Source organism: Chanodichthys erythropterus, chromosome 12 (assembly GCF_024489055.1).
Source record: "Chanodichthys erythropterus isolate Z2021 chromosome 12, ASM2448905v1, whole genome shotgun sequence".
NCBI classification, from domain to species: Eukaryota; Metazoa; Chordata; class Actinopteri; order Cypriniformes; family Xenocyprididae; genus Chanodichthys; species Chanodichthys erythropterus.
The window spans coordinates 10,028,206-10,036,684 of record NC_090232.1 but is presented as its reverse complement, the minus strand read 5'-3'; the positions used below and the strand labels follow the sequence as shown (position 1 = coordinate 10,036,684).

Genomic DNA, 8,479 nt, shown 5'->3' with positions numbered 1-8,479 from the left:
TGTTACTCTCCAACATTGGTCATTGTTTAGGGTATACTTGAAAACTTCATACTTTGTAGATCTCAGACGTTGTTAGATTAATGCATTTGCAGATTATTCAAGAGAAAGGGAAGTATATATATATATTTATTTATTATATTATATTATTAGTATTATTAATGGGTTAGTCCAACAAAAAATTTAAATGTCATCATTTACTAAACTTCATGTTGTGCCAAAACCCAAACAGTAAAGGGAGTTCTAGTTTGTACCATAAATATAATGTTGAATAGTAACTCATTAACTAGATTTTTCAAGGTAAATGTCCCTTGCCCTTTAAAGATTTTCAAATGAACCTTCACTCATATGCAGTACATTTAAATAGCTGTTGGCATGAATAGCAAGGACAAAGGCTGTGCTTGTCGTTGGATGACAGACTCGTTTCAACCAAAGTTAACCTGGTTGATTTTCCATTATACACAATGATGGGTGAGAAATTTTTTCTCTCTCTCTTTGTGATTATTGAATAATTTTGGATGGAGTGTGTATTGTAATTCATGTTTATATTGCTGTGAAATATTTGAATTTTCCTTAAGCAAATAAATATGGGTCCTGTGTAAATTAAGGATGTCGATATTTTGTTGTTGTTGTTTGTTTGTTTTTGGAGTTAATACAATTAATTTAACATTTTCATATGCTGAAATTTGCCTCTAAATTTCCTCTATAGATTCAGTTTCATTGAATACCGTTTCTTTTAAAAGTAAGAAAACAAGAATGATATACCTTAACCATAACTATTTAAATTTACAAATACTGTAATATAGCACAGTGAGCATATTTTTACTTAATATAGAATTGTAAATTTTCTTTCCTTCCTTTGCGATAGGTACTATGAATGGACAGGATTTTCAGGTGCTTGGGTCAATCATGCTAACCCTCCTGCTGACGACTGTCCCTGTTGTTCAAAGCGGGAAGGTTCTTGTCTTTCCTGTGGATGGCAGTCATTGGGTCAACATAAACATCTTGGTTGAAGCACTTCATGCCAAAGGTCACAATATTACAGTCATTCGGATGGCAGACAGCTGGTACATCAAAGAATTCTCTCCTCACTACACATCAATCAATCTCAAGTCTGCGGGAGGATTTGGTGAAGAACGTTTGAAAGACGTTTGCATCCAGATCTGGTTCGATCTGGGCTCGTCTGAAGCTAGAGATAGATTCGTGGCAAAGTTTTTTAGGGATGCAAAGTTTTTTTTTGAAGTAGAAAACAAGATGATAATCAACATGTTTGAAGACCAGCAGATAATGGAGTCTTTAAAAGATGCCAAATATGATTTGATTCTTACAGATCCAGTCAAGTTTGGAGGCGTTCTGTTGGGTCATTATCTCAAACTGCCCATTGTCTACAATGTCCGTTGGACTGTTTATAGTGAGGCTCATTTTACAATAGCTCCTTCTCCACTTTCTTATGTTCCTGCTCTAATGGTGGAGTTATCAGACTGCATGAGTTTCTTGGAAAGAGTGAGAATGTTTTGATGTCCATCATAACTGAAACACAAGTTGCTTTTATGTTTGCTCCAACTTATAATGCACTTTGTGAACGGTTCATTGGCCCAGGAACATCCTACTTTACCTTAGTTCAGAGTGCTGATCTGTGGCTCCATAGAGTTGATTTTGTTTTTGAATTCCCACGTCCCACTATGCCAAACATCATCTACATGGGAGGTTTTCAGTACAAGCCATCAAAGCCTCTTCCACAAGATCTGGAGGACTTTGTGCAGAGCTCTGGAGAGCATGGTGTCATCATCATGTCTCTGGGCACTCTCATTGGTCAGCTTCCTGATGATGTGGCAGAGGCAATTTCTGAAGCTTTTGCAGAACTTCCACAGAAGATCATCTGGAGGTACAAAGGAAAGAGACCGTCTGCACTAGGGAACAACACCTTAATGATGGACTGGATGCCTCAGAATGATCTTCTGGGTCATCCGAAGACCAGAGCCTTTGTGGCACACGGAGGAACCAATGGAATTCAAGAAGCCATCTACCACGGAGTACCAATCATTGGATTTGGACTGATTTTTGACCAGCCTAATAATTTTGCAAAGATGAGAGTAAAGGGTGTAGCCAAGAATGTAGACTTTGCCACAGTGGATAAGGACTCCTTCCTTAAAACTGTCAAAGAGGTCCTTTATGAGCCCTCTTATCGGGAGAACATGCAGAGGCTCTCAAGGACGTCCCAGTGAAGCCTCTGGACAAAGCCATCTTCTGGATTGAGTTTGTAATGAGGCACAAAGGTGCCGCTCACTTGCGCACAGAGTCGTACAAAATGCCCTGGTACTCTTATCACTCTGTTGATGTCATACTGTTCCTGCTTTCTGCTGTGGCACTCATAATCATGACTATATATGCAGTTATCAGATATTTCTGTTGTAGAATATGCATGAGAAAAACAAAAAACAAGCTACTGAAAGTATAAATTAACTTGCTGGCAATAAAGGCCTCACTTTATCCAAAATTTCTTAATTTGTGTTCCGAAGAAGAACGAAGGTCTTACGGGTGTAGAACGACATGAGTGTGAGTAATAAATGACATTATTTTCATTTTTGAACTAAACCTTTAAAGTTATAAGCAAGCAATATTACACAAGCAAATTGCAAAAGCGCTGTATGCCTTGTGCCTATACGTTCTGATATTCACAAAAACACCATGATTGCGAATGTGATTTTGCTTTTACACAACAGATCATAAGTTAATGTTAGTGCAATGTGCAATGTATTAGCATTTGCGTTTCTTGCGTTACTTTCCTACTTTCCGTTTTGTCAGAAAATACAATGAAATCTTTTAACCTTGCATTGTGTTATATGAACATTATACAACATTTGGTTTATTTTTTGATCTATCTATCTATCTATCTATCTATCTATCTATCTATCTATCTATCTATCTATCTATCTATCTATCTATCTATCTATCTATCTATCTATCTATCTATCTATCTATCTATCTATCTATCCATCCATGTGGAAATATATTTAGGAAATAACAAATATTTTACTACCTGCTCAGTTAGCTGTAGTATGTGCATTTTTACAGTATGTTATACCTTTTCTTTCCCAAAAGGCATTTTTGTCAATGGTAAACAAAAAACACATTTCAATACTTGACATATAAACATGTCTTATTCTGAAGAATGACACAAGCAGTACTGACAGTTCCATTGGGGCAACCTGTGATTGTGATTATGTATTGCTCAAGAGCATAGTGGTGGGAGATGTCTCCAATTTATGATTCACATCTATGACCTTTGTGTAAGCAGCCCAGATTAGGATATAATTTTAGATCCCCTAAAGCAGGCTTTTCTAGTACATCACTTCACATGTTTGTGTTTGTCTGTATACAAGTGGTGGGATTTTTCATTACAGTTTTTCTCATATGCATTGGCTCTATTTTCATTGGACAATTTACTGACTTGATTTTGAACCATTAATTACAGTTTTTTTATAATTGCTAGGACATTTCTCTGACTAAGGTCACTTTTTTCAAAACTCTTCACACAGTTCTACTACATCTCGCACATTTAAAATTGCAGATGACATTGTGGAGAAGTTAATCGCCGAGGTCCAGAAAAAGCCACCACCGTTTGACAAGGCAAACCCCTTTTTCAAGGATACTTTAAAAAATGGATATATGGAAAACAATAGGTCATACCCCCAGAGTTTCAACAACATGCTCTTGCTTCCTCTGAAGTTGCAGTGAAAAGGCTAGGTGTTGTTTTATATTTTTCTATATTGACTTTGTCAGCTAAATTCACTGTTAGATTAGATCGATTACACTAGCTTTTCACTCGAAACATAGCATGTTGAGGACATCTGCTGGTTAAAGCCATGTAAATGCAACAAGAACAGCAAAAACATGTTGTTTTAAACTTAAGTTTAACAGTTTTGAAATGATCATGTAAACGTGCAAATTGGCCTGCCCTAAAGGTATGGAGTTTTGGTTGTGTTTGTGTCTAAGTGAGAAAATAATTCATCTCATTTGAATGATGTAGTCATTGAATGCACTTTGTGCCAAAGCAATGGAAGATATTCCACAATTTAGCCCACATATGATGTTTTGTTTACTGTGTGAAGAGTTTTGAAACAGTGACAAGTATTGAGGAAATGGTTCTACTAACCTGTAAATGTTTTGAGTGAGTACTACATTTTACAGACATGCAACAGAGTTGTGCTGTGATGTCCCATAAAACAGTTACATTTAGTGAATATTAAGAATGTTAAAAAAAAAAATGAACCAAAGCAATTGAGAAAAATTGTAACACTTTCTGCTGCATATTGATATGTCATTAGGTGGTAACAATTGACTGTCTTTAACAGTGAATCATTCATTCAACCGATTTATTCAAAGCGCTGATTTATTTAGGATTAGGAATGAACCAAAATGCTGTTCCCATTCAGTCGGTCACGTTCGACGTACGTCGGACAGACCGACGAATAGGAATCTCACTAGAGAGGCCAATCTACTTCGAGTGTAACTAAACGAGCCAATGCACATTGGCATGCAATCATATGCATCAGCTGCTTGCCTCGCAGCGCGGGTATATAATGAGCAGCAGGTGCGTTGCATCTTCAGCTTTTCGCTTCGGAGCCAAACCTTCTCAACACTGAAGAAGATAGCTACTGAAACCACGAGTGTGAACAAGTCTGCTCTTCGAGACGTCTCTTGGTTGCGGTGCAGGCGGACAGCGCAGCAGCGGGGCCGATTTCTCCTTTGTTTTTCTTTGCCTTTTTTATTTGAGCAAAAGCTGTAATCAGCGTGAAGGCCGTTCTCACGGCTGGTGAAACGGTGCGCCTAGAGCGCTAAAAAGCTGTTATTACAGCTGGTAAGAGAGCGCCTTCAAGGAGAGTGCACACGACAGGCTGCACATTTCCCTGTCTGTGCTGCAGCGGCTTTTCCCCTGCGTGCTTCAGCACCTAAAAGAGTCAGTCCTTGAAAGAGCTTACACGAGTAGTTCGCGTCTTTTTAAAGATGTCGTTCTACTTGTGTGTTTCTGGATGCGGTCGTTACCTGGCGCCTCGGGATGGTCACCAGCGCTGTATCGCGTGCTTGGGCTTAAGGCACGCTGAGGCGGCGTTTGTGGACGAGTCATGTACCCATTGTGGGAAGATGACCGTCGCGGAGCTGCGGTCGAGACTCCACTTTCTGCAAAGGGGTGGAGTCCCGGTCCCGACGCCTCGTTCCAATCCTCCTCAGAGGGTTGCTTCGGGCGGCGGGGCTGGTGACTTGAGGATCACGGTGAGCGCGTTTCCTTCGGGGAACCAACCCCCTAGGAACCCTCACCCCTCTTGCGCTCCGCAGCCAGTAGAGCTGCCGGGGGAACGCGGTGGACCACCCCAGAGGTGTGTACCATCCGTATCCTTCGGAGCTCCCCAAGACGACCGGATGTCGATCGCTGCATCGGAGGGTGAGCCTGACGCTTCTGGGGATGACGATTCGGCGCAGCTGCCTCCCTCGGGAGTGACGACTGTGCCCGATTCAGACCCGGAAATGATGGCTATGCTTTCCCGGGCCGCCAACAGGGTCGGGCTCGTGTGGAACTCTCCACCGTGTCCCGAGCCCTCGAGGTTGGATGATTGGTATCTCGGGGTGGCAAGGGCTGGTTCTCAGCCCCCCACCCCAGTGCCTTTCTTCCCGGAGGTGCATGAAGAGCTCACTGGCACGTGGACGGCACCTTTTACTGCCCGAAGCCGTGTCGGTGGGTCCTCCTCCCTCACCACCCTTGATGGTGGAGCGGCTAAGGGTTATACGCGCATACCCCCTGTGGAACGGGCCGTTGCTATGCAACTGTGCCCTAACTCCACCTGGCGGGGGGAGCCGTCTCTCCCTTCCCGGGCCTGTAAGTACTCGTTGGATCTTACCGGCAAGGCTTATCAGGCTTGTGGGGAAGCCGCTTCCGCCTTACACGCTATGGCGTTGTTGCAGGTCCATCAGGCCAAGGCACTGAAGGACCTGCACGAGGGTGGTCACGATCCGCAAGTTCTACAAGAACTTCGTGCCGCGACGGACCTCGCGCTCCGAGCGACGAAGGTTACGGCGCGGTCAGTGGGTCGTGCGATGTCCACCATGGTGGTCCAGGAACGCCATCTCTGGCTGTGTCTTGCGGACATGAGGGATACCGACAAAGTCAGGTTTCTTAATTCCCCCGTGTCCCAGACCGGCCTCTTCGGCGACGCGGTCGAGAACTTTGCCCAACAGTTCTCGGCTGTACAAAAGCAGTCAGAGACGATCAGTCACATCCTGCCGAGGCGGTCAGCTGCTGCACCTCCACCGCCGGCGGCACCTCAGACTGCCCGTCGCCGAGGGCGCCCCCCTGCAGCCGCCCCCGCTCCGACGCCCCAGCAGCAGCAGCCTCCATCCAAGCGGCGTCGTGGAGCCGGTCGCGGGCGGGGTGCCCAGCCCGTCCAGCCACCCCCTAAGAAGAAGGGTGGCAAGGCTAAGTCCAAGCGGCCCTAGGACGGGCGACCCGGAGATGGACGGGACTGCTCTTCAGGAGGTGGTGACCGCACCGCTCCTTCCCCCGGAGGAGGGCCGGGTGGAGAATCTTTTGTTTCCCCTTTTTGTTCCCAAATTTTCAATAAAAGAGCAGTTTCCTCTATCTCCGGGTCCGAAGAGGGCTCGGAGAGCAGTGGGAGGGCTAGAACCTCACCACTCTCATCCACCTCTTCTGTCGCCAGCGGACAGCAGCGAGCAGCAGGTAGGCAAAACCTCGACTGCTCCCTCTGTCCACCCGTGGAAGCAGGTAAGTGTTGCACAGCACACTGTGACCCCGCTTCGGGCCGCCTTACACAGAGAGCCTCCCGGGCCGCGTCCCTGCGTTCCACCTCGCTGCCCCGCGGCGGGTACGCTGGTGGTCCCCTTGGTGCCGCTTGCGCGGTCTCTGGGAGCCTGGCTAGCGCTCCCCAGTCCGTCTCGCTGGCTCCTTCGGACCATCAGGCTCGGCTATGCGATTCAGTTCGCCCGGCGCCCCCCCCAAGTTCAGGGGCATCCTCTTCACTACAGTGAAAGATGCCGATGCCCCTGTTCTGCGTGCGGAGATCGCAGTCCTACTGGCGAAGGACGCGATAGAGCCGGTCCCTCCAGCCGATTTAAGGTCGGGGTTCTACAGCCCCTACTTCATTGTACCCAAGAAAAGCGGCGGGTTACGACCGATCTTGGACCTGCGAGTTTGGAATCGGAGCCTTCACAAGCTACCGTTCAAAATGCTCACGCAGAAACGCATTTTCGAGTGCATCCGTCCCCGAGATTGGTTTGCAGCGATCGACCTGAAGGACGCGTACTTCCATGTTTCGATTCTTCCGCGACACAGGCCATTCCTGAGATTCGCGTTCGAAGGTCGAGCATATCAGTACAGAGTCCTACCCTTCGGGCTGGCCCTGTCTCCCCGCGTCTTCACGAAAGTCGTGGAGGGAGCCCTTGTTCCCATGAGAGAACAGGGTGTTCGCATTCTCAACTATCTAGACGACTGGCTTATCCTAGCACAGTCTCGGGATCAGTTGTGCGAACACAGGGATTTGGTGCTCAGTCACCTCAGCCAGTTGGGGCTTCGGGTCAACTGGGAAAAGAGCAAACTCGCCCCAGTGCAGAGGATCTCTTTTCTCGGTATGGAGTTGGATTCGGTCGAACAGATAGCACGCCTCACAGAGGAACGTGCTCGGTCGGTGTTGAACTGCCTGAATACGTTCAATGGCAGGACAGCGGTCCCACTGAAGTTCTTTCAGAGGCTCCTGGGGCATATGGCGGCTGCAGCGGCTGTAACACCGCTCGGTCTGCTTCATATGAGACCGCTTCAGCACTGGCTTCACGGCCGAGTCCCGAGATGGGCGTGGCAACGCGGCACGTTCCGGGTGCCAATCAATCAGGAGTGCCGCCGAACCTTCAGTCCGTGGTCGGACCCTTTGTTTCTTCGGGCAGGAGTGCCCCTAGAACAAGTGTCCCGGCATGCTGTGGTTTTCACAGATGCTTCTGCCACCGGCTGGGGTGCCACGTACTACGGGCATGCAGTCTCAGGGGTTTGGACGGGACCCCATCTGCATTGGCACATCAATTGCCTCGAGTTGCTGGCAGTACGCCTTGCTCTGAGCCGCCTCAAAGGCCTGCTTCAGGGCAAGCATGTACTGGTCCGTACGGACAACACTGCGACCGTTGCGTACATCAACCGTCAAGGTGGTCTACGCTCCCGTTGCATGTCGCAACTCGCCCGCCATCTCCTCCTGTGGAGTCGGAAGCATCTGAGGTCGCTTCGCGCCATTCATGTCCCCGGTGTGCTCAACCGTGTGGCCGACGAGCTATCACGAGCTGCGCTGCCCGGAGAGTGGCGACTCCACCCCCAGGTGGTTCAGCTGATCTGGAGAGAGTTCGGAGAGGCTCAGGTAGACCTGTTTGCCTCACCAGAAACCTCCCACTGCCAGTTGTTTTACTCTCTGACCGAGGGAACACTCGGGAC

The 8,479-nt window shown here is 47.2% G+C and overlaps 1 pseudogene; it reads left to right on the top strand.

The window, feature by feature from the left end:
* Window positions 1-399: 399 nt before the first annotated feature.
* Window positions 400-3,875, top strand: LOC137031747 (UDP-glucuronosyltransferase 2A3-like; annotated as a pseudogene).
* The last annotated feature ends 4,604 nt before the right edge of the window (window positions 3,876-8,479 follow it).